This window comes from Miniopterus schreibersii, assembly GCF_964146895.1.
Source record: "Miniopterus schreibersii genome assembly, chromosome: 5".
Lineage (NCBI taxonomy): Eukaryota > Metazoa > Chordata > Mammalia > Chiroptera > Miniopteridae > Miniopterus > Miniopterus schreibersii.
Window position 1 is genome coordinate 87,713,961 of NC_138106.1, and position 25,989 is coordinate 87,739,949.

General features: G+C 44.1%; 1 long non-coding RNA gene across 1 annotated transcript; it reads right to left on the minus strand.

Moving 5' to 3' along the window:
* Positions 1-259: 259 nt before the first annotated feature.
* On the minus strand, positions 260-8,872 carry LOC308557813. The gene is made up of 3 exons (XR_013998899.1): positions 8,519-8,872; positions 4,897-5,136; positions 260-2,466 (listed from the first exon to the last, which is right to left on the minus strand). It is a non-coding gene; the product is annotated as an uncharacterized lncRNA (long non-coding RNA).
* Positions 8,873-25,989: the final 17,117 nt, after the last annotated feature.

The window sequence follows — 25,989 nt, forward strand, 5'->3', positions numbered from 1 at the left end:
GGTTTATCCCCGTGTTTGGCTCTTCTTGAGTTAATGTTAACTAAAAGAATTATGTGATCAAGGTTTTCAAATATCTTGTATTAAACTTTTCACTGGATTTTTAAAATAATTTTAATTGCTACAGTTTTTGCAGTTATATTTTCATTGCCCATGTTCTTTAATTTCTCTATCAAACTTGTCAAAGAATGTCTTTTAACAATTATTTTCTAAATACCAGGTTCTAGTGTTCAGCATTTTTTTTAAGTTTTTTATCTTTTTAAATTCAACTTTCATATTTACTAATTATTTCTACTTTCCTTTAATTTATTTTGCTGTGATAACTGAGTTGAGCATATCTCACTTGTTTTCATAATAAGACTCTAAAATCACTGTTGTGTCTCCTCCATGGTTTATTTTTAAGTTATTAGAGAGCATCTTTAGTGAGACAGGACAAGATGGCATGTGTGTGCGTGTGTTCTTTTTTCTAATATTTATAAGGTAAGTTACATGACTTCTGCTTTTTCTTTTTCTTTTAATCCTTTCATTTATCGATATATTTTGTAATCTATTTAAACATTTATGACGATACCACAGGTATTTAAAAATAAAGTCATTCGATGTCCTGGCTGGTTTGGCTCTGTGGGTTGAGCTTCATCCTGTGCACGGAAAGGTCACTCACTGGCTTACACTGGGTCAGGGCACATGCCCAGGTTGTAGGATCGGTGCCCAGTAGGGGTGTACACAGGAGGCAACCAGCTGATGTTTCTCTCTCACATAAATGTTTTTCTCTCTCTCTCCCCTCTCCCTTCCTCTCTCTCTAAAATCAATAAAAACATATTTTAAAAAATAAAAAATAGTCATTTGATACAAATAATGAATAGAGGGGAAAAGCAAAACTTGATATGTATGCCCGTGTCTGAAAAATTAAGAAGACCTCATGGGAAATCGAAGAGCATGGCCCCTAAGAAATCAGAGAGAAGGCCTGAATGGCATTTTAAGCATGTCGGTGGCATTATTCTATCCTTTTACCCTCTTCAAATACATATGGAAGAGATCGCAGTTTTTAGTTTTTTGTTGTTATTTTATCTTTGGATGTGAAACCCACATAATCTTATTTCTTACCATAACTTCTAAGTCTGGAAGCTCAGAAGCCCTTAGAAAAGTGGACACTTTTGACACAGGAGACAGACAGACACAGTTTGGTAGATGACATACAGTTTGTGTGGGTCGAGCGATATTTCTTTGGAGAACCATCTGCAGTAGTCGACGGCATGCAGTCATCTTACAGTTACATCGTTTTCCAGCAATGAGGTGGGGAAAGGCCTCACACTGCGTTTGTGACTTCCTAACTCACTAACGCAGTAGTTACAGCTACAGGAAGTGGAAGTTGGATAAAGGGGAACGAATTTGCGAATACAGATAAGTTAGCCCCGTTTCTTCAGGCCGCACCAGCCCGGAGGCAGAAACGAAGAGTCAGGGTTAGTAATAACGCTATTCTGGCCTTCGTCCCCCAGGCCTGTGAGGGCACCGCGTGCCTCGCATCCTCGGTCACCTTACGCCTGCTTCCAAGTCTCTGCGGGGCAGCAAGGACAGGCAGCCACCAGGTCCAGGGGCCCAGCTCCTCCCGTGTTACGTGAAGAAGCTTCAGCTGCCCCACGGAAGGAGGAAGGCCGTGAAGTCAGGCCAAAGACCGAGACTCCCCGCTGCCTCAACCCCGTCTCTTCTCAGCACGTGGCCAGGCGGAGGCCTCCGGCAGCGCCGTGGCCTTGGCATTCTCACTCACCTCGCCCGGCTTATCTGGAGCTGCAGTTCGCCCGGGCCAGGTGACCGCTGCCCAAGTGGAGTCTGGTCCCCTCCACTTTTACTGTTATGTCCATTATCTTCACCCCAAAGAAAAGCTGCCTTCTGATGCTAACGTGTCGCAGCAATTTTGTGTATAAAGGCAGTTCCTCTGCTTTACCGATGTGCCATTGGCACCCTAGAACTCAAGTGTGGATATACTGGGCTAGCCTTTCACACTCTCCAATGCGAGAGCCGCCTCTTCCACCCACAGTGCTGCCTGGGTTTTCTAACGTGATCCGCTCCGGAAGACCGTTCGGGTTCTGAAATGTTGGAAACCGAGGGATCAGCAGCCGACAGCTGGGCCTCAGGATCTTGCCCTCAGCAGAAGCCGTGTGGCATGTTCGACTTCTGAGGCGTGTTCGAAAACGGAAGCATTTGCTGCTGGGTTTACGGTGTTCGTAAACCGACATGTTCGTCAATGGAGACATTCGATAACCGAGGTACCACTGTAAGGGCAAAGGCCTGGCTGCGTATTAGACGGAGCCCAGGGACCCAGCTCTCTCCTCCGTGGGATGAGATATGCTCGTAAGACCCCTCAATTCCTGGTGCAAAGACACCCCCAGCATCTGCTCTGCATTCTGCCGGTGGTACACAAGTCTTCCTAAATCCAAATGGATATGCAGCTCAGATAAACCGAGGCCCTTCCTATAAAATACAAATGATCTTTAATCTCCTGGAAAATATGCAATAAGTAATAATCTTATTGGGTAAGCGGTCAGTGGAAATTTACATGGAGCAGGGACCTGATGGGGCACAAAGCAGTGATTCATTTGCAAGGCTGGCTGATGCCATAACCAGGAGAGGCCAGTGGGGGAAATTTATAGGCAGTAGCAGTTCAAGCCCTCCGAGAAAATTATGGCTGTGTGTTCACTCTGGGACACTTGCTACTTTCTCCCATAAATACAGTTAATGTGCTGAATTTATCTTCAAAGCAAAAAGCAGAGTTATAACTTATCTTAGTGTTTTTCGGTGAAGAAGCATATAAAACAAAGTCAAAGGAAATGCTTTGGGACTGAAGAATTTAACCAGCATCGCCATGTTCCTTTTGGAAACTGGGGCACACATAAGCCTAATTTCCTTTCAGGATGTGGCATGCTTTCAAAAGCAAGAGAGAGAAACTAGATACTCAATTACTGCTTTCTCTTAACTTTATCGTTCCTGTATTTCCTCCAAGATCTGGATACAACTTAAACACTGGCTTTTTTTTTTTTCTTTTGAAGGAAGCTTGTCATCATGAATAAAACATGCTTCCAAGTAACCATAAGCCATGAAAAGTTACTTAAATTAGTTTCCAATTTTCTAAAAATACACAGTTAAAAGAAAACATTCACAGAAGTTTACCTAAAGCCTACAGGAATTTTTCAAGTTCTTTTAAAACTTTAGATATCCACCAAGGTGCCTAATTTGTACTCATTTTATATTTCATTGTCTTAAAAAACAAAAAAAAACACCCAATTATTTGTTTTCATTGTTTTAAAAGCTAAAAACACAGTGAAGGAAATTCCTTACAGATTCAGTCTCTCTTTCCCGACTCCCGGTGTCTTTCTTTCCTGTGTCTTTCAAACAGTCTCAGTATCCAACCCGCTGTCCCACGGAGAAGGGGCGGCGCAGACGGGGCGCGGGGCGCGGGGCGCGGGGCGCGGGGCGCGGGGCGCGGGGCGCGGGGCGCGGGGCGCGGGGCGCGCGGGAAGCCCCGCGTGCGGACCAGCCGCGGGTCCTGGCCACGGCCCTTACCTCCCGGAGCCGCCCTGACCGCGCAGCCCGGCGGCCGGGGTCCAGGGAGGCTGCGGGCCCGTCAGACGAACGCCCTCTGCGGCCTCGGCAGCCGCCCGCCCCCGCCGTCCCTGCAACACGGACTCGCGAGTGGGAGCCGAGCCCTCTCCGGCCCCGCGCTCCCGCCGAGGCGTCCGTTTCACCGAAGCGCTGAGCAGCCGCGTCCCGCGGGAGCGCGGAGGGCCGTCCAGGGCAGCTGCTGGGGGCCGCGGGCCGCCCGCCCGCCTCTGGAGGGGCCGAGGAAGCGCGCCCGGGGGCACTGACCCGCCCACGGAGGCGCGGCGCTCCCGCCCGCAGCTGCCCGAACGCCCACGGCCGCGCGAAGCCGCTGCCCTCTGCCTTCCAGCACTCAGGGCAGCCCGTGCCCCGCGGGAAAGCTGCCCGTGCCCCACGGGAAAGCCGCCCGTGCCGGGTGAGAAAGCCGCCCGTGCCCAGGTGAGAAAGCCGCCCGTGCCCCGCGGAAGAGCCGCCCGTGCCCCGCGGGAAAGCCGCCCGTGCCGGGTGAGAAAGCCGCCCGTGCCCTGCGGAAGAGCCGCCCGTGCCCCGCGGGAGAGCCGCTCGTGCCCCGGTGAGAAAGCTTCCCGTGCCGGGTGAGAAAGCCACCCACGCCTCGCTGGAGAGCCGCACGAGCCGGGTGGGAAAGCCGCCCACGCCCCGCGGGAGAGCCGCAGGAGCCGGGTGGGAAAGCCGCCCACGCCCCGCGGGAGAGCCGCACGAGCCGGGTGGGAAAGCCGCGGAGCGGCCCTGCCCAGCCAGAGGCCGTCGCTGCGCCCGCGCGGCTGCCCTCCTGGGCTCTCCTGTCTCGTGCTTAATAACGCAGCTCAGGCCACCGCCAGCTTTTCAGCAAGATTCTAATTTCTCCAAAAGGGACAGGAGTTTCTCTGTCATTTCATTCATGATTTTATTCAAAACACATTTAAAAACACAGAGGATTCAGCCGTGCACGTGGCAGGCGGCTTCTGCCGCACAGTTTGCATGACATGCACAGGCCCGCACCCGAAGGCGGCGAGCACTGTGAGGAGTAAGACACAAAGGCCCGGCTGAGGCGTGGGCGGTTGGGGGGGGGGCCGTGGTGGCTCCTTTCTCCAAGAGCTCTGCCGGGAAAGGGACAGCTGAGCCGAGCCATGGCCTACAGGAGGCTTCCAGAAGCCAGGCCAGGAAGAGCCAGCTTGCGGGCAATAGCAGAAACAAGCTGGAATGCCCGTCGTGGCACCTGTCGGATGGCACTCTGTCTCCTGGTGGCAGTCAGGGTTCTCTGAGGAGGGGCCGTTCCTAGTTCACCTTCACGTCACCAGCACGTACCTTAGCGCCTGGCGACGGGCATTTGGTGAATGCTTGCTGAAGGACGGATGGCAACCATGTTCCTAGCCTTAAGGAAAAAGTCACACGAGCACCTTCGCCCACGGAGGACACTGATACCCTAGTTCTGCAAACGTGATGCGGTGCCAGGTTCACAGAGCGGGGCTGTAAGGGCTCAGGAGGCGCCGAGTCAGGCACACCCATCCTGCGTCCGTCCAGGTGCGTCTCCTGAGGGTTAGAAAACTCTCGGGAAGAAAACAAAAAGCCTTTCACAAACAGCAGTGATGTGCAGACCCACCAGCTGGTCTAATGGGCCAGGGGCTCGAACCCCGGCCAGGCTGTAGGTAAGGGCCGCAAAAGCCTCAGAAGAGAACTTTCTCTAAAGGGAAGAAATCTGGCCCCCAGTCCACAGCCAAGCATGCGTGTCCGAGGAAGGGGTGGCTTCTGGCCACGAAGACCTGTCCGAAGGGGCCCTGGAGAGGAGCGGGTGTGCAGAGGAGCTGAAGTACCGTCCCACTGAGCTCCATCCACACTCGCGGCCCAGACGCCCTGCCCCGCAAACCCCGACAGCGTAATACTGCGGGAGGAAGCTTTTCCCCCACGGCTGTCGAAGCTGCCTGAGCTGCTAGAGTGCTGCACAGGTTCGCAACAGTCGGCCGCAGTGACACCCCAGGAGAACCAAAAGTAGCTTAGTTAGTGGGAACGGAGCTTCCCCCAGCAACAGCGGCACCTCTGCGTGGAGGCCTGGACCGCGGCAACGCGGCTGGCTGTGTGCCGTAGGAAACAGCAAGAGCACCGAATTTGTGAGGCACACTTGCGTCTCCTAAAGGACCCTAGAAAATCTTGGAGATGGCAAAGTGTACCGAGTATATTTCTATACCCAAGTATGTAGAGATTTGTGGCTATTGAAGGTAATGTTAAATGGTGGACATCGATAGGGCAGGATTAATTTAGTATAATCTAGTTATTCCTAGACCATAACATAGACGAGGTATTTCTTGTGTTGAGCTTACTGTAGACTTGAAAATTGAACCCTCCTTTAAATGATTAGAATTTCATAAGCTAACATTTCTCAATAAAGGATGAGTGTATGGAAGCCAGTTTCAGCTGTGATACTGAGGTGGCCATCAAGCTGATAAAGACCTCTGGCTCCGTATAATTAGTCCAGCTCATGAGAACTAAAGATTGACGCTGGGGTTTGGAGCCAGAGCCGCCATTCCTGGCCTGGCCTGCACACCTAGGCGTGCTCCTCACTCAGGAATCACTGGTGGGAGGAACTCAGTGGCAGCGTGAAGGCAGGAAAGTGTTTGGAATCCTGGGTCGCAGCCCTTTCTGAGTCTGTTCCATCTCAACACTACTTACGCTTCCACTTAGGTTGGAGATGAAAGAAGAGAAGAAAAAGGGGAGTAATAAACTTTTATCTTAAATAGTGGTAGTGCCCACTCACTTAGGAAACAGGGAAATATGATTTCATGCCCTGGATCCAGTACTTACTATGTGCCCCTGGGCAAGGTGCGTAAAATCTCTAAGCTTTAGTTTCCTCAGCTATAGAATGGGGAGCACCAGCGGCCTTTCACCGGTATAAGGAGAGCTAATTTAGATCAGTTTCAAATGGAGCACACATAAGCATCACCTGGAGGGGTTGTTGAACCACAGATTGTGGGACCCCACTTCCAGAGTTTCTGATACAGAAGATCTGGGATGAGACCCAAGAATTTATGTGAACAAGTTACCAGATATTCTAAAGCTGCCTGGAAACAACACTTTGAGAGCCACTAATTAAAATAATGCAAGCAAGTTACTTAGCACAATTTTTGTGAAATAGTAATCAAGCAGTAAATATGTTTTAGCTATTATTTTAAGCCACACTTTTTATTTAATGCAAAAAAATGTTTTAGAGTTTTTAAAATGAAGCATCTCTTATATCATGTCTAATACTGGCGTAGAGCTCATCCTGGCATTAGCCAGTCGTCATTCTTAATGCCGTTAGCTCCATATCAAGGCGCCTAAGGGGCTCCTGGCGATGGAGCGGTCTCCTGTGGCAAGTTTATTTGTCAGTATGCGTGAGTTTCAAAGTCTATGCCTAGAGAATCTTTACTTGACCATCTTCTTACTTTGATTCTTTTGGTTTTAGGAAATCTGAACTCTTTTGTTAGCCAACATGGCAGTTCTTAAGCAATTGAATTCTGGAGCAACTACCTACCTACCTACCTACCTCCCAAGGTGGCCAGATCTTGTCATCTTGTGAAGAAATAGTTCTGCCCAACTGGGATAAAGAGAATCCCCATCTGGGCTCTTCAATCACAATGTATCCTTCCCTTTATCAGGACTAAGTGAATTACTCTTCCAGATGAATAAATTCTGAACATCCCTGGTACAGCTTCAGATCACTTCGAGTTTACGATTGTATCTGACCCACATGACTCCATGGAGGCAGTTTCCTCCTCACCGAACCCACAGATGAGAGAGAAAGAAAGGGAGGGAGGGAGGGAGGGAGGGAGGGAGGGAGGGAGGGAGGGAGGGAGGGAGGGAGGGAGGGAGGGACTTTTCTGAGTGCAGGACGGACAACCCTGCATTTGAGAGTGTAGAATGAGATAAGAAAATATGAGTATGTTTTGTACTTGTTATTACTGCTGTTAAAATATAAAGGAAATTAAATTGATGGGATCCGAAGTGGAACTAGAAGAACTGATTAAGCAGTTTCTGCAACACCATTCATGGGCCTTGTTAGGGGGGAAACCAGACCTGCTGAAGCTCAGGACCTCAGAATGACATCTTTCAAAAGCCACAGCCCCTAAACTGAGTGATTCCATCTCTCTGCCTCTACCAATTTAAGGTTCAGTACTGACGAACTAAATCCTTAAAATCTCTAATGGACAAAACCCATTTTCTTGACCAGTTATGTTTCTAAAATCAGGAAACAGAACAAAACAAGGCATGATAATTAAAAAAATAAAATAAAAATAGACAAGCTGTTATGTCTACATCTAAATTCCTGGAGGAGACTGCACAAAACTGCTCATTAATTCTGGTGCGGGAAGGATATGGATTGTGCTAAGCCAAATGTTGCTAACCTTTGGAAACCTGAATGCATTCCTGAATAGAAGTGCTTGTTGTAAGAAAATAAGTGTCCCCGTATTGATATTTTATTGAATTGTGTACTGCTTAAGACTTGGGTTAAACTAATAGGATGGATGGATGGTTCATTAAAGGAATTTTGAACTTTATCAGGCCTTTTCAAACATCAGTTTTCATCTGGAAACAGCAGGTACCGTGTCTTCCTTTGGTCATGGTGTGATTCTTCTAGCCCTCACCCAGTCTCGACTGACTGTCTCCCTAAGTGTCGTTTGCCACTGTCTTTTTGTTTGTTTATTTATTTGTTTGTTTTTCAGAGCTATGCTTTCTAAATTGGGAATTATTTGTACCACTTCCGAAAAGCACAGCATCGCAACATTGTTAACTAGATGTGCTGAAGTTTAGTTAAGGCAGGAAAGAAGGTGAATTAGGAAGGTAAATAAGAATGTAAACATTGCATCCCCCCAACTCAAATATGCCTCAGGTTTTACCAGAGTCTCCTCCCTTCTCCTTAGGGTTAAATAAAGAAGGCAGCAAGAGGGCAACTTACCTGAAGAGGGGCGCTGACCGGAGCGCAAGGCCCTGTCCGAGTGGTTTCACTGCTCCCGGAGATCGGGTTCAGAGACGCGCGGCCCTTCGGCAGGACTCAGGTCTTCCTTTCCCCCCTGGGGCATCCGGCGTGTTCCTCACGTCGCAACTCCATTCCTACTCCTTCCTCTAATTTTGAAACAGCTTATTTTTTTCATTCATGCTTTACTTTTTTTATCATGTTTTCAAGAGCCAATAAAATTCTGAAGCAGACAGAAAATGTAAACCAGATGTCTGCTGAGGACCACAGGCAACAGCATCCGGTAGACTCAGTTCTTTGCTGTGACCCCTCTCTCTCTGTGATTCTCTCTCTCTCTGACTCTCTCTCTCTCTCTCTCCCTCTCTCTCTCTCTCTGACTCTCTCTCTCTCTTGCAGTAGCTACAGATATCGAGGGAAATGATGGAAGAGCTGATGGAACTCTACAGTCATTGCAACATCCTTCATTTCTTCCTTTTAGTTAGAGATTTATTCCAGCTGGTTTTACGATAAAACTTTGCCCCAAAGGAGCAAATAAATAAAAGCTAAAACCTCATGTAAACTCTTCTCGGATAGTTGGAAAAATGCCTTAGAATAAAAATAACCAAATATTGAAACATTCTAAAGTATTGTAAAATATCGTGCATTCATTGTAAGTTTTCCAAAGTAATTACACTCTGTTCAGTACAAGCCCATCACTTCCCAGGGTCATGTTATTTGTTGTTTGTTGTTCTCACCAGAAACCCTAAATAAAAACAAAATATACTCTGACTACTATCTCTTTAAGAAAATGTGTTCTTTCAAGAGTAATCCTTCTAAGATACTTCTACAGTTGATGAACCAAGAGCCACTCAAGTTTTCCTTGGCCCACATTATAGTTGTGAAATACATAAGAATTCACTAATATCGATTATGTGCAAGGAAGGCTTAACCTTAAATGATAAGATTTTCATTGAAATTTAGTCTTGTTATCGTGAGACTATATGCATGAATATTTATCAAAGTACTGCAGATTTCACAAGATCCATCTTCAATTATGCAATTGTTTATTAGGTATTGCAACATCCCTTTCTCAGATACTCCTTTCTTTCAAAGGCTGAAATTTATGCTTCAGCCTGAGTAACACAGATAGTCATCACTTTATATAGAAGATTAAAAAATGTAAATGTGTAATGACATGGCCTCTAGTCAACAAGGCTAACATTCCTACCCACCGATGGCCCTCGTTTATTTTTAGCTGTACCTCTTGAACGTTAGTTACCTGAGAACGCAATCTGGAGATAAATGCTTTCTTAAGATGATTCCCTGCTTCTTTGACAGGAAAGCTTTGCAGGGCAGGCAGGCGAGGGCCTCACAGTACCAACCTAATTACCACACTAATGGATTGGGAAGAGGGCAACAACCTAGGTATTTTTAGAATTCCAAAGAATCCTGAAAACCTTGCGAAGTAGTCAAAAGCGGAACATAAATTTTCACAGGATTGCTGCATATCAGGTACAATCACAAACCAACCTTGAGTCAAAAATGTAATTTCTTTTTAGCATGTTAAGTACAATATGTTGTGCACTGCACACAGGCAAAAACGGAGACATGGTTTTCACATCTATTTTTTGGAGCTAAAGTGGCTACGTGAATCCAAAGTTCTTTCAGAATGAATGAAAAATAAACCTAATCCAGGTTCTCCGAACCAGTTTATACGGCATGTGACCCTATAGTGGAAAGCAAGTTGCGATGAGAAATATATGTGATTACTTATATTTATATTATTTAAAAGAGACATCAGCACCACTGGCTCAGGTTACTCTCTTCCCGCTGTTGTCATATCATGGGGATGTTTGATAGCTGCGTGTACTATTCAGCTGAAAGACTTTCAAGCTGCCCGGCCTCATCTGAGCTTCTCTGGCTGGAGACTCTTTCAACAGCGGTTCCCGTGAAAGGCTTTTCAGCTGGGCAGGAGCAGGCTCAGGACCGCAGGAACCTCCAGTACCATGACGCTCATCCTCGAGCACACATCAGACCTCCGCTTCTCATCTACAACAAAACATTTGAAGAAAAATTACTATCTTTTTAAGAGAAAAAAAGGGCTTGATCAAATTTTTAAAAATGTGTTCTTAAACTAAAACAGGAAAACTAAGAGCAAGACTAATAACTATGCTTGTGGCAGGAGTAATGGAAAGCATTCCAACGTCTTTTCTTAAAAATATATGTTTTTCTTGATTTTTTACAGAGAGAGGAAGGGAGAGAGAGAGAGAAACATGGATCGGGTGCCTTCTCCTGGGGATCAAGCCAGCAGCCCGGCCCGTGTGCTGACCGGGAATCGAATCCACAACCTGTCAGTGCAAAGCCCAACAAGTGAGCCACACTGGCCAGTAATGTCTTAAGAGAAATATTGCTTTTTTAAAAACATCTGAGCCAGGTACAAAAGAATCATACTTGCCTGGCAGGAAGGTATTTGTGTTCTGGCATAGCCAATAACTAATTCTATTATTGTTCTGGCATAGCCAATAACTAATTCTATTCTGGAACAATTTTATAGCAAAATTCAGCTCTTTTCAACCCTAATTGACTTTATCTTTGCCTCATTACTTTAACTTCATTTTCCCCTTGTTGCTGGCCAGAGTTTAATCATTTATTGCCTTGAGCAGAATTTGGAACATGGAGCTGAGGTCCATACTTGGAAAAGAAATTGCATGGGTAAGGGAGTCAAGAGAAAGTAATAGAGAAAAATCTCAGCATTTTGGCTTTTACCTCATGGAACCTCATGACTTGGAACTTGGAAACCACAAACCTGCATATAAAGGTATAATTGGCTCTGCTCTAAAGCATCGTTTACCTTACTGAGCGTATGACCCAGAAAGGTTATTGCCAACGTTTTAGCTCCAGAAAGTGGGAAATGGTTGAAAAGGGAATGAATCTAACATAAAAGATAAACAGCTTCTCCCCAGGAGGAACTCTTCCATGAAGAAGCAGCAGGCTGTGCGTGCACGTAGCGAGGCCTCGTTTACTCAGGCCTCACGGGAATCTGCCACGGTTCTCGTAACCAAAGCTCTCCTCACATAGCCATTTAAAAGTTTCATACTTTTTAAGACATTGAATTCTGTTCTGTTTTGTTTTTCTCAAGATCCTTGGCATTAACTGTTCTAAAGTGATATACTTAGAGGCCATTTAAGAGTGTCATATCTCCATAGATGTAATGTTTTAAGGCCTTTTGACAATTCCTAATAGTTTTTCATCATCATATTGGCCAAATCATCATCTCTCCCTTGCTATATGGCAGGCATCTAATAGTTTCTGTAAGCATGTAATAAAATGCCTCTTTTTAATTGGTTACTCTGATCTGTGTAGCCCCAGAAACCAGAAAAATAAGCTTATTAAAAGTGAACTTACACTAGGTGAGAAATTTTTTTCTTGGCAAAAACCATAACATCTTAGATGCCCAGAAGCCTTTCGAGGCCTTACTTTTAGCGTCTTGACTATTTCCTGAGGGGTAGAATGTGCCACTTACACAACTTTCGCAGTGCACGGCCTGTGTGCCTCCATGTGAGTTGCATTGACTTCAGATTTCAATGACCTTCTACCACCAAACTAAATGAACTTCAGACAGAACCTGTGTAACGGGGTGAAGGGAATGTTCTCACACATTTAGAATAAGCCAGGGTCAGTGTTTGATTTCAGGTCATGTTGTGAATTGATGCGAGTGTAACCCTGTGCAAGTTGTGTGCACCAGCACTCTCACACCCTCACAGCCTCACACCTCACACCTCACACCCGGGCACCCTCACGCCCGGCACCCACTCGTGCCTAGGCTAACCTCAGAGGCCCATGTGCTGTTATTCTAGCAACTGAATCCAGTTCCCTCTCCTGATGCGAACACACTGGAGACTGATTCTCCTCGCTGCCCACATCCTGCTTAAGGTATGTGGCATAGATGTCGCTTTGCTTCTGTAAGTGTGGAAAGCAAAGATTCCGGGACTAACAAATCGGTGGCACCCTCAGAGCATTTTGGCAAAGTGAGGAAAGCAGAAGAGAGTAGTGCTTTAGCAATAGCATCTGTGGTTCCTTAAAGAAAATTCAGAATCCCATCCTAACAATCTATTCATTTTTACTCTACTCCAACAAGTGCCTCTTTTTTTGCATTCCTGCCCCTCTTGCTTTATTATTTATTTATTTAGTTAGTTACTTATTTATTCATTTATTTATTTTTACTTTTTAACCGTGAGAGCATCCTGCTCCTCTCTACTTAATATTGAAAGTGATTTTAGGCAATGTGATGATTAAAAGCTGCACCGTTACTCTAGAGAAAGATGAAAAGCATAACACAGGCCAATATCACGCCAAAAAAGAAGAAAACACTTAAATAACTGCTGAGTTAAGCCACGATCTTTATTGCCTAGATCATTGCTGAAGCAGCGATCCGCTCACTTACTTATCTTCAAATATATATATTAAAAGCTTCTTTTTATTGCCATATCTGATGATTAAATCTCGTCAGCCTCCACCTGGGAGCACAGATTGAAGACATGGCCCTTACATGCTGACCATTAGCTGGACAGAGGTCCTTCTGCTGCGAACTGCTGCTGAGCACCTCTGGGAAGAGCGAGTATCTCCACTGGGGAGAGGATCAGTCGATGCCGAAGCTCCGACACACTCTGCGTTCCTCCTGCAGTTTAATGCTATTGTCGATGTCAACCAGCCACGTGCAGGGAACTGGCATCTGCCTGAGACACTGAAATGTTCACGGGACCCTTCACTTCTCCCCACTCTCCCATTTCTATCCATCCACTCACTGGTTAATTTGACTAAAACTCAGAAACCAAAATTCAGGGCTTAAATTTCAAGCCTAAATTTAGAGCATATCAGTTTTCTCTAATCCCCCATCCATTCATCAAACGTATTAATACAAAGCGTGTGGACTAAAGGAAATGGCACAGAGATGCTGTGCATTCTGCAGTGGGGTGCAGGAAAACCCAGCACTGGGAGGGGCTTGGGGACAGATTTAAGTAGGTGCTTTGCTTCTGTAGATTCTCACCTCAGTTCCTCCTTTCATTTGTGTTTCTTTACATTCGCCTACTCTTTCTTCACCAAGCATTCTCGGGGAAACTATGTTTTACCTAACACTTTTGCCTGACACTTGATTTCTTTAGACCCAGATCTGTTTGTCACTAACTGAAATGGCCTCTTCTCTTGCCTCCAACAGGCCCTTTCTCTACCTTCCCACTTCTCTTCCTTACTTTTCTCCCCATCACTCTTTCTTTCCTCAGTACCTTCCCCCCACTTGCACTCCGTTAATCTCTTTATTTCTTTTATAGTTTTGTTAGCAAGTGAGAGTAGCAGTACATAGGGAAAACTAATAAAGATGTATAAGGAAGGGAGGGAGGGAGGGAGGGAGGGAGGGAGGGAGGGAGGGAGGAAGGAAGGAAGGAAGGAAGGAAGGAAGGAAGGAAGGAAGGAAGGAAGGAAGGAAGGAAGGAAGGAAGGAAGGAAAGGCGAGCAGGAGACAGATCAGCTCAGTCTCCACCTGATGTCCAACCCTGGACTCCTTAGTTCCCCCGCCTTCCCTTCCCATTCAGCTGCAGGACGCAGAGAGCAGAAAAAGAATAGCATATTAGAAAAGGGAATTATTGAGATACTCTCTTTTTCTACTCTTTTTAGTTTCAAGAAGTAATGATCTATGACTGAGTTTACTTTTAAGTAGAATTTTAGAGCTAAAACGGACCAAATCCCATCTCTTTGGGACTAATTAGCCCTTCTGGTTTCCATTTATGTGTGATCCACACTCATCACAGCCTTCAATGCTCTGAACTCAGACCCCCTGCTGTGACAGCATGCTTTCTTTTGCTATTTTGCGAAGAGCCGCCTTTTTCTATTAGGGGAACTGGCCATACTTCGGGCCAAGAAGAGACGGTCTCTTCTGGATTCTGCTCTCTGTGGCCGGAACCCCACTCGTGTGCCCCAGGGAAGGCTCCACTCTGCTGACTTGGCCTCACAGTGACTGAGTGGTCCCTCAGCATCTGGGCTTATTCATAGTATTTTATCTTCCCCAACTTCCCTTCTCTTGAGGATGTCTGAGTCAAGAAAGAAGCTACTAATACAGCTAATTGTCTTAATGTTGCCCTTGGAACTGAGGAAATCACACAACATGACCCAGCACCTCGGAAATGGAGATCATGAGGTTTCCAGATAATACAGTTCATCTCTGCAGCTCCAGTTAGGGAATCCACTAACCAGGCATTCTTTCTGCTCAGTCATCGTCTCTTCGCATTAGTGAGTTATTTCTGAGGAGAAACCCAAGAAATGTTAAGCTGGTGCATTCCCCTACTTTATTTCTAAATATTTCCACCTGGACTGGATTTCTGAAGATTCATACAAAGCAGCCAAAAATACTTTGTCTCTCAACAACATATTTGGGCTCCAGAATAAACTGAGTCTCTGAACACAGCCTCAGAGAAACTGACAGCATCAGCTCAATATTTTAGGGCTGTGTTCTTTTTCATCTCTTATAAGTCTAGCTACCAGAAATATCTTGGCAGCCAGTCCACCAGCCTGCCTTAGCAACAGTGCCACCTAAAACTGGCTCCGCTAAGTCTCACGTCACCCTGCCTCATCAGGATAAGATAAAAGGCAGAGCTGTCTCATCACTCAACTCCAAAACCAGGAGTCATCTATCAGAGAGGAACTCTTGACTTATCTAAGAAATTACGGCAGCCTGTCATAGTTTTTTTCTCCCTTAGTTAGTAATTCTGGGCATTTATTCATGATAATATTTTCATCGATTCTTAATGAAGAAGATATTTCATTTCTTAAATCTTATACTTGTGCTGCATTATGAGATGTTGCTTGAGGGTATGAAGTATTTTTTAAATCTTAAAATTAGAAATCACTCTGATTTGAATGAAGACAGCTTTGTTTAGTTCAACAATAATTCTTTGTATTGAAACATATTTCCATTAGCGTAGCAATAGAAACCTTAATATGAAGATTAACTAAAATAGATCCTAATTCTTAAAATAGAAAGCATCATAAGCTGAAGACAATGCTATTTATAACCACAATCTTAATTACAAAAGAAACTAGATTAAGATGGTTGACTAAACTCATTCAAATTTGTCAGACAATATAATTAGATATTTTTAAATAAATTCATGTTAAAATTGCCAAGATAAAAACATGCAAACCTGTAGAGAATTTTTATGAGTTTATTTGAGCCAAACTGACAATTGCTGGGAAGCAGAGAATGGCAGTTTTGCCTTATTTTATATCAAAGGAGAAGACATAAGGGGTTACATGCAACCCACTGGTTGTAGATTAGGGGGGAGAGAAAGCAAAGTGCGAAGCCTCTGAGATTGGTTTAAAAGTAAAATGTATATACACATGCTTCTTTTACACTGGTGGGTACGGGATGGTTCACAATTAGCCTTTATAGGAGAGATGGTGTTCGGGGGACAAGACAACCACCAGGGGCTCTGTGGTCTGTGCTCTGATGGGAGACTGTGCCCTGAGGGGCCTGGAAAAGGGGGATCACTCTAACATCTCAAAGGAACGTTATCTCAGGGAAGATACAGGCCTAGGACATGACTACCCACCATAACTGTCTTTTAGTTGGGAAGTTTTCATCTCAAACCATCCTATGTAGTTACTTTAGGTCTCTGAGCTTGTAAGGCTGCCACACAGGCCTCCTCTGAGCTGTGAGGTTTAGAATGTGGCCCCTTCTTCATTCACAAAATATATTCCTAACATCACTGCTAAACAAGAAATATTGTCCATAGGGAATCAGAAATTTGGATGAATCTGTGAAAAATAGAAACCGAAGCGCTGTTAGTAGAGGTCACAAGAGATCAAATTCACCCTGGCAGGACTGCTGCAGAGCAGAGGGGCTCCAGGGGCATCTAGACCCTGAGGTACTGTTTTCAGATTCATGAGAGGCCCTGGGGCAATTGGTAGACATGAGAAATTGCATTAGAAGCAAATACGCTGCTGGTCTCCTATCTCCCCCCACATCTGTGCTGCGCCCCTGGCTGCAGAGGCCTGAGCCCCTTAAGGACGGCCCCGAGGAAGCGCACGCCCGCTCCTGCAACCCACCCAGCACGGCCAGGCCCACACCCATCCCAGGCCCTGCAAAGCCTCCGCCCGTCAGAGCACCTCCAGCAAGAGCACCCGGATTCCCAGTGACGAAGATTAACAGGCGGTTCAGAAAAACACCGCCATGAAAAACAGGCACCAATAAAAATCAATCCCCTCAAAAACAGAGGTACCAGAACAAACAGAAGACATTTTAAATAAGGACAGTTGATATCTTCAGGGAGAGATGAAAAGATAATCTATTTAAGAAAAAAAAGTAACTAGAGATTACAAATATTTAAAATCTGAGTATAAAAAATGAAGTTAGTAAAAAGATTAAATAGCAAAATGGAACAAGCCATGAAGCTAGAGAAAGAGGGAGAGAAAGGTTAACCGACATGAAGGGTAAAGTAAAAGATCAAGAAGCGCAATGTGAAAATGGAGAAATTTTTAAAGGTACCCCAAAGCCCTGGAGAAGCATGTCTTTAGTTTAAAATGACCCATCAAGCACCAAGCAGGATGTCTGACAAACTGCCCTACACCACTGAATATTATTCTGCAATTCTGAAGCACAATAAAAACTCACAAGTCAATTTTAACTAAGGAAAGACTTTACCTGTCTTAGAAATCTATACTTTCCTTAGAAATCAACAAATTATGTAGATAAACAAAAATAGTAAGATTTAGATTAACAAACAAACAGCCTGGGTTTGGTAGAGACATATGGAGCTCTCACTTAAATACGAAGGAAAATATAGTTTAACTTTAGAAGTTTCCAATAAGTGTTTATGATTCAATGCCATGCCCCTCAAAACCAGAAACCTCAACTTTAAAATACAGAAGTAAATAAAATATAAAAAAGCTTAAGATATACTTAGCATAATCTTAGAGGATATGGAAGTGATAAAAAAATCCTCCTCAAAATCCAAGATTTGAAAGGCTCGAGGAACACACACAGGCACACCATCTTTCCTAAACAGTCCTCACAGAATGTGGCGTTTTCTTTACCATGTCTGCTTCCTGTACCAAAAGAGAATATTGCCACAAACAAAAATCCTGCATAGAAACAAAATATTTATGATGAAGTGAGCCACTTAGAGAGCAACCAGGCTCTCTGGCTAAGGCAGAAATGGAATAAGAAATTATGATTCCCATACTATTGTAATTAACTAGTTATTAATAACAGGAAAGGAGCAAAGGGAAGGCCATATAGGATAGGCCTGTCATTTGGGCAGCTTCAGGAGGAAGCTAAAGCTTTACACTCCCCAGGGAGCCAGAGTCTATTCCTGCAGATGGCTGGGGAAGGGCCTGGAAAAGGGAGGAGAAGAGAAGCATGCGCAGTAAAGCTGGGTGATGCGGGAAGGTACTTTCCTGTCAGCCACACCTGGGAACAGATCTTTGGCCAGAATGGGTGTGGCCACTGCAAGAGCAGGAGTATTTGGGATACCTAATTCCAGCTCTAGTGGGACTCTTGTTGCTAGGGGCACTCTCCTGGCTCCCGTGACCCACACACATTGGACTGATGGCCTGTAGCTAACCTGATGCTGAACTGGACCTGGCCGCAACATGCAAAGGGAACTCTGCACACTGGCTTTGCTTCTAGCTCTTCTGACTCCCCAGCTGCACTTCTTCCAGGACTGGAATGGGACTTTGGAAACCCAGGGATGTAATTCCAGGCAAATAAAAATTCCTCATCTTCCCCTGCGAATCTCAGAAAATTCTTTTTCTAGAGATATTGTAACGATTCCACCCCCAGCACCCAGTGGGGAAGAGGACACCTCAGTTTATCTGATAACAATACCATTGATGAGGCAGGTACAACTTACAGCTGCACACAGTCCCAGCACAACTGCTCGGGACACTTCCCCTAAAGCAGAGTTTGAAGGGCTGTGCGGTTTCTGCTGAGCCCAGTGGATAATAAAGAAGCTCACAGGAGCAACCGAGAAACCAGCAAGCCCGCCTCCAGCTCTGCACATGAGGCCTCCTGACTGGGCTCCTTCTCCAGGCCTCCCTGGAGCAATAGTTTTGCTTTATAGGGCTTCGGCATTGTAGGAGCCAAAAACCTTGAAATGTATGCATTCCCAGAATGACCTAGCAGCAGGCCTGTGGATTTTAAGTCATCAGGAGGGAGAGAAAAGAGATTCACAACTGAGGCTGGGGAAAGGGTGTCCACTTTTCAACAGCCCAAGCTCCTTGCCTCCTGTGGTGTCATCACGAAGAGTCACAGAAGGAGCACAGGTGCAGCATGTCTCTCAAAACTCCAGTTTGCAAGACAATAACCCAACCAGAGACTGGCCAAAGAGGAGTGCGTGGTACATGGGAAGGTTGGATTTTGTGTGTGGTAACATCATGTCTGGCAAATACTTAGGTGTGTGGAAGATCCATGAGATTTTAAATTCTCAATAAATTAAAATTAAGAGATTACTGAAAGCATTTAAAAAATTCTGAACTGATTCTAATACCAAAACTTAAATGAGATGTACATGAATTTATACTATAATATAATATATATGATTTTTTTTTTAAGCCATACTATAGGAATGGCAAACAAGTACAACTTTGCTCACCAAGGCTATTGAGTTTAAGCAATACCAAAAGCTGAGAGTACTCACTAGGTCTCTTGAAGTAAGTAGATAATTTTGGCCACAATAGAATTGACTCAGAAAAGCCATGTTATTTTTACAATTGTACTAGAAGTTTTATGAAAAACTTGAGAGTCCTCATTGATTATAAATGTCTCAGTTTCTAAAACCATAAAATATATAACAAAATTCTCAAGAACAATCTGAAAGAAACTATAATTTAAAAAACGGGAAAATGCCAATAAATAGTATTAATAAAGTATCATTAATTAAGATCCTTAAGAAAAAATCACCAAGGAATAAGTACAAGGCACTCTCAGGACAGTTTGTTTACCAGGTAAGAGTGGAATCCATTCACACAGCTCACAGGTAATGGTGATTGTATTGGCTTAAATTATCACAGGAAATGTTACTGTTTGTAAGTTAATGAAAGCATAAAAAAGAATACAGATAATCAAATTCAGGAACAAATAAAAAAGGTAGATTAGATAATGTATAGAAGTATGAAAAATACACAGCTGAAGCCCAGGCGTAAGTTACCGAAATCTCACAAAATGCACATTCAAGCATTTCAACAAAAATAAAATCAGTAAAAAAAATACAAAAAATATTTCATGAGACACAAAAGGAATATAACTAGAAATTACAGAAATGACTGACAAAATAATCATATACAAAATGGAAAAAACAATGGAAGCCTATAATTGGGCAAATTAAAACTCAGCTAAGCCAGGGTCTAGAAGGTCAAGCTGACAAGAGCGACCTAGCCCAGGAAGCCCCCACGGAAGGAAGTGATATGTTATCACATGTGTGCAGGGGGACCCACGAGAAGGAACGTCTCAGCGCGGGACTCTAACATGGCTCTGCTTCCAACTCCCCGCAACCATTTAGTCCCACTTTAAGCACTCAGCAAAACACCATGACCATAAAAACTGGTGGCGGTTTTCCCAGGAAGAAAGTCCACACTAGCTCAGTCCTGCAACTGGAATCCTCACTCAGCCACAGGTGAGCTGGAACAGAGGGTGACCTGACTGCTCAGGCAGGGCGATCTCTTCTCCCCCTTGCATTTTGTTTCTCTCCTTCCTTCAACAAGAAATGAATCTGGAGAGATTCCAAGGTGGCAGCAGATTGAGTGGGAGCCACACTGACGCTGTCCCAGGACCAAACTGGAATGACAACTAAAATACAGAAAACCACCCTGAATAATCAACTGAAAATGAGCTGGAGAGCACCCTCATAACCAAGGAGGAAAAGGGGGGGCCACGTAGAGACTGGTAGGAAGTGCGGAGTCGAGAGGGCTGGCTGGGCTCCCACAGGCAGCAGCTGAAGGTCTGGAGGGAGATCTCAGCTGTGGGGATTCCCACTGAGAAATCTGGGGTCTTAACCTCAGGTTGGCCTTCCCAGCCCAGAGCACCAGAACTGAGAAAGGTGCCAAATAGTATCTGGCTGTGAAAAGCAGCAGAGTTTCTGTCTGACAGGGAGAGAAGGCTGGGAATGCAGACCTCCTCTTAAAGGGCCAACACACAAAATTTTGTGTGCAGCCATTAGTCTTGGGCTCTGGCAAAAGGAGGGCAGAGTGGCCTAGGGCTGTGTGAAGAGTTCAGGGTGGTGCCTTGGGGGAGTTCAGATGTCAGCCAGCTGGATTCCTGTGCTGAGTCATTCCCCCATATGGCAGAGGACATCTTTCTTAGGCAGACATTTGCCATCCAAGCAGCTTTTGCCTGGGGTAGGGGGAAGCAGTTGCCCCACCCACTGAAAACCTCTCACCCCACCCTGTGGAGTTTCTACAGCCTGAGACTCATTAAGAGACTGAATTGTTTTGAGTCTGCCTGATTTGCTTCTGGACCCAGGGCTTGTAAAAGCAGACCTTGGCATGCACTGTGGTCCTTACCAAACACACCCAGCCCCAGAAGAGGGAACCACACACTGCGAAGTGCATAAAGCTTCAAACAAGGTACTCAAGGCAAGTCACAAACAGCGTCTGATATTGGCCTGCACCAGAGACCATCCAAAAGACTGGGAGTCCTAGCAGATCTACCTAATACATAGGAACAAATCCAAATGGGCAGCCAAAATGGGGAGACAAAAAAACAAGCCCCAAATGAAAGAACAAAAGAATTCTCCACAAGAAGAGCTAAAAAAAAAAAATGGAGATAAGCAATCTATTAGATATAGGGTTCAGAATATTGATCATAAGGACACTAGATAGCATGAGAAAAGATATAGAAACTATGAAGGAAATTAAGAATGACATAGTAGAAATAAACAATGGATTAGAAGGCATAAACAGCAGATTGAAGGAAGCTGAGGATAGGATCAATGAATCAGAAGACAGGATAGAAAAAAAAAAATCACTCAATCAGAGGTCCAAAAAGAAAAAAACAATTAAAAAACAGGACAGTCTAAGGGAGCTATAGGAAAATGAAACATAACAATATTCTCATCATAGGAGTGCCACAAGAAGTTGAAAGTAAACAAGGGTTAGAGAACCTGTTTGAAGAAATAATGGCAGAAAACTTCCCTAACCTGGTCAAGGAAAATGTCACACAAGTTAAGGAGGCACAGAGAGTTCCAAGTAAGAAGAACCCAAAGAGGCCCACACCCAGACACATAATAATTAAAATGCCAAGAATTCAAGACAAAGAGAAAATATTAAAGGCATCAAGAGAAAAGTAATTTGTTACCTAAAAACGAGCCCCCATAAAGCTGTCAATTGATTTCTCATCAGAGACTCTACAGACCAGAAGGGAATGGCATGAAGTATTCGCGGTAATGAAAAGCAAGGATCTGAAACCAAGACTACTCTATCCATCAAGGCTATCATTCAAAATAGATGGTGAAATAAAGAGCTCCCCAGACAAAAAAAAAGGGATAAAGGAGTTTATCACCACCAAACCAGCATTGCAGGAAATGTTAAAGGGACTGCTGTAATTAGAAGTTGAAATAGAGAGAAAGAAAAACATAGGCATAAAGAAATAAAATGGCAATAGATAAGTACCTATCAATAATAACTTTAAATATAAATGGATTAAATGTTCCAATCAAAATATAGGGTAGCTGAATAGATAAGAAAACATGACCCAAATATATGCTGTCTACAAAGACCCACCTCAGAGTAAAAGACTCACATAGGCTGAAAAAAAGAAACTATACCTGGAGGACTTTAAAGGAGACATCGACAGCAATACAGTCATAGTCGTGGACTCTAACATCCAATTGACTAGCTGGATAGATCTATCAGACAAAAAATCAACAAGGAAACAGTTACTCTAAATGACACATGAGATCAGATGGATTTAATTGACATTTACAGAACATTTCACCCCAAAGCTGAAGAATATACATTCTCCTCAAGTGCACATTGGACATTCTCAAAGATAGACCACATATTAGGACACGAAACGAGTCTCTACAAGTTCAAGAAGACTGAAATAATATCAGGCATTGTCTCGGACATTTACACCACAGAATACTATGCAGCTGTAAAAAGGAAAGATCCCTTACCCTTTGAGACAGAAGGGTGGGGCCTGGAGAGTATTACGCTAAGCGAAATAAGCCAGTTGGAGAAAGACAAGTGTCACATGATCTTACTCATATGTGGAATCTAATGAACAAAATAAACCGATGAACAAAATAGACCCAGAGACACAGAAGCATGGAACAGAGTGAGGAACCTCAGAGGGAAGGGGGAGGTTGGTGGGGAGAGATTAAGCTAAGAACTTCTATGCCTATATGCATAACCCACGGACACAGACAATAGTGTGGTGAAGGCCTGGGGGGAGGGGTGCAGGGTAGAGGGCACCAGTGTGGGGGGAAGGGGAACATTTGTAATCCTTTCAACAATAGAGATAAAATAAACAAACAAACAGAAAAGAAAAATAGAAAAAAAAAAGAAAATTAAACAGTAATGAATCTGTACTCAGAAGGTCACCTGTGACCTTATCTTAGGCAGTTAGGTGATTCCACTTATCCCTTTCAAGCTCCCTCCCTCCCCAGCCTAGGATGGTGTGCTCGGTGCCCCCAGCATGCATTACAAATGTTCTTTATTCTGCAAACCATGTTCGTCCAGATTAGAGTGTACAGTCTTCATCAGGTCAGGCTTTAGCTGCGGATCCAGGCCCATGGCCGGCAGGATAAATGTTCTTTTTAAAAGACATGAGGGATGGAAGGTGATTATCACAGAGTTGCTGCGCCTTGTATTCTCCCGGGGACTCATTCACACTCTCTGTACAGGAGCTGCAATGATTATGCCCACACGTAGGGATGGGGCCCTTGAGAAACCAAGTAACTGTAAAGCTAACTGCTAAGGGCTTTTGTTTATGTGTCAGAGTCAAAGATTTTTGCTCTCTTTTGAAAGAAGAAAATATCCACAATCACGTCTGGTATCTTACTTTTACTCTAGGGATAAAGAATGGAAGTTACGATAGGGCTGAGTAAATATTTTGCCAAGAAGTGGGGAGAGAAAGGAGAGTGTGACATCACAACCTGTGGCCCAGCCTACATGCTTCTCCCTGTTTTCTCTTAAATCCTTACTGATAGCAGCGAGTGTGAGTCATTTACAGAGAAAAAAGGGACTATTAGTAAAGCAAATTGCATCTAAGTGTTTCTGGGTTTATTTAGATTGGTCCAGTTTTCAGGGTGAAGGAATGAGGATCGAGAATTATGAGGTATCTGTTCAATGTTCTTCTCTAACCAGTGCACAGATCAGCTTCAGAGGGGAGCTAGTGCTCCACTGCTCCCTACTCTCGTAACTTCTGACTCCATCAAAGCTTTACTAGTAGCCTGCCTTTGATAGGAGCCTTACCGACCCCATAACAGTAGATTAACACACATTTTGTGTATGCATTGCATACTGTACTTTACAATAAAGTCATCTACAGAAAAATGACATTAAGAAAATTATAAGGGCCCTGGCCGGGCGGCCCAGTTGGCTGCAGCATCAGCCCGGGACAGCAAAAAAGATTTCCATCCTCATGCTGACAGTCCCGCCTCCTCCTTCCCCACAGGCGCTGCTTGGAGCTGACTCCCCGTGAACCTTCCCGCGCAGGGTCCTTCCCGGTCAGGGCACATGCCCTGGAGTTTCACTCCCAGTCAAGGCGCTTACGGGAGGCAACTGATCCATGCTTCTCTCTCATATTGATGTTTCCCTCTCTCCCTTCCTTTCTCTAACATCAATAAACATATCCCCAGGTGAGGATTTTTAAAAAAAGAAAATTATAAGAAAGAGAAAAGACATTTACGGCATTTATTGAAAAAAATCCACTTCTAAGTGGACCCTCACATTTCAAACCCGCGTTATTCAGGGTCAACAGCACCTCTGCCCACTAAGGAAGGGCTTCAGCAGCCGTGTTTATAACACGCAGCAGCCCTGCAGCTCTGGTCGCAGGGACTGGGACAGAATAAGCCCGATCCACTCGGGCCCATCGCGCTTTCCCCTCCCAGGGAACCGGCGCGGAGGTGATGTGAGCTGTGCGGAGGTGCCCTGGTCGCCTTCCTCCCGCGTGTGCATGGCCCAGGGCGTAAACCCAGCCCCGGGAAAGAAGAATGAAATAGAGTCAGAGACTAAAGCAAATTTACGGCACAGAGAGATGCTTGGGCCCCTGAAGCTTCCTATCTTCATGCTGACAGGTGCCGTTTGGAGCTGGCTCCCCGTTAAACTTCCTGGGCTTCTCCATCTTGAAGTGTGTTTTGGATGCTAACAAAACACAGACTTACAGTCTTCCAAGTATTACTTTACTAACTTTTTACTACAAAACACAGGTAGATCAATGCCAAGAAACTCTTTAAATCTGATGTTATTACCACACAGCCTACACATTTCAAATTAAAAAGGTGTGTTTCAAAAATTCAAAATCTTGATATAGTAGAACATGGTGAATCATTTTAGGTGGTTCAAAATTCAAAGGGAGTATGCACTGAATTTAAATTTAAAAAAATTAATGAGGAATTTTATATGACCTAACTCCCTTTATTAGCTTAAACCCGTGCTGACACCTATATAGCACTATAAACACAGCATCTGGTAAAGCTTTCCAAAAACGAACCATCTGTCTGTGAAAACATTCTATCAGAGACTGTGGAGGTCCTGGCTTCATCTGAATGATAAAACACGAATTAAACAGTGTTGAATTTTTAAGAATGTAGGAAATCTCATATTTTCATTGTTCTTCTCTTGGCAATTATAGTCTTTCCTAAAATCTGAGAGCTTGGGCAATTAACATATTTTCAATTCAAACCTTGAAAACATCCATTTATGTCTCAGTGATAGAAATATATTGTGGCAAAAAAATTCTCCTCCATTATTATACACATTTTGTACAACCAAAGAAAAAAGTCTTCAGAATATATGACAGTTAAACACATGCACTTAACCAAAATTAATACTTTCACATGTCATTACTTAGCAGGTATTCTTCAATAAGACCTTATATGGACTATGGTTACCAAAAATACTTTGTCTGTTTTGTAGTTTCTTTCTCCTCGAGGGCTTAAAGAATTTTTAGCAAAATCAAAATATTTATAAAACCTTTAAAATAGCTTTTCTTTCCTTTAGGGACAAACACCATTTTAATTTGTGATTCTTTGATATCATTTATTTCTTTGATAGATGACAACATGGTAGAAGCTAAGAATACCATTTAAAATTATTTTCCCTCTAGCATTTCATGGGATATAAGAGTCTAGTTGATATTTAATCATTTTGAATGTGAACACAATTCTATAGGAACTAAAGTATTGTCCACTTTGAATACATCTGCCCCTTATTAGACCAATGGCCAACACATTTGTTTCCTATAACAACTGTGTAAACCAATA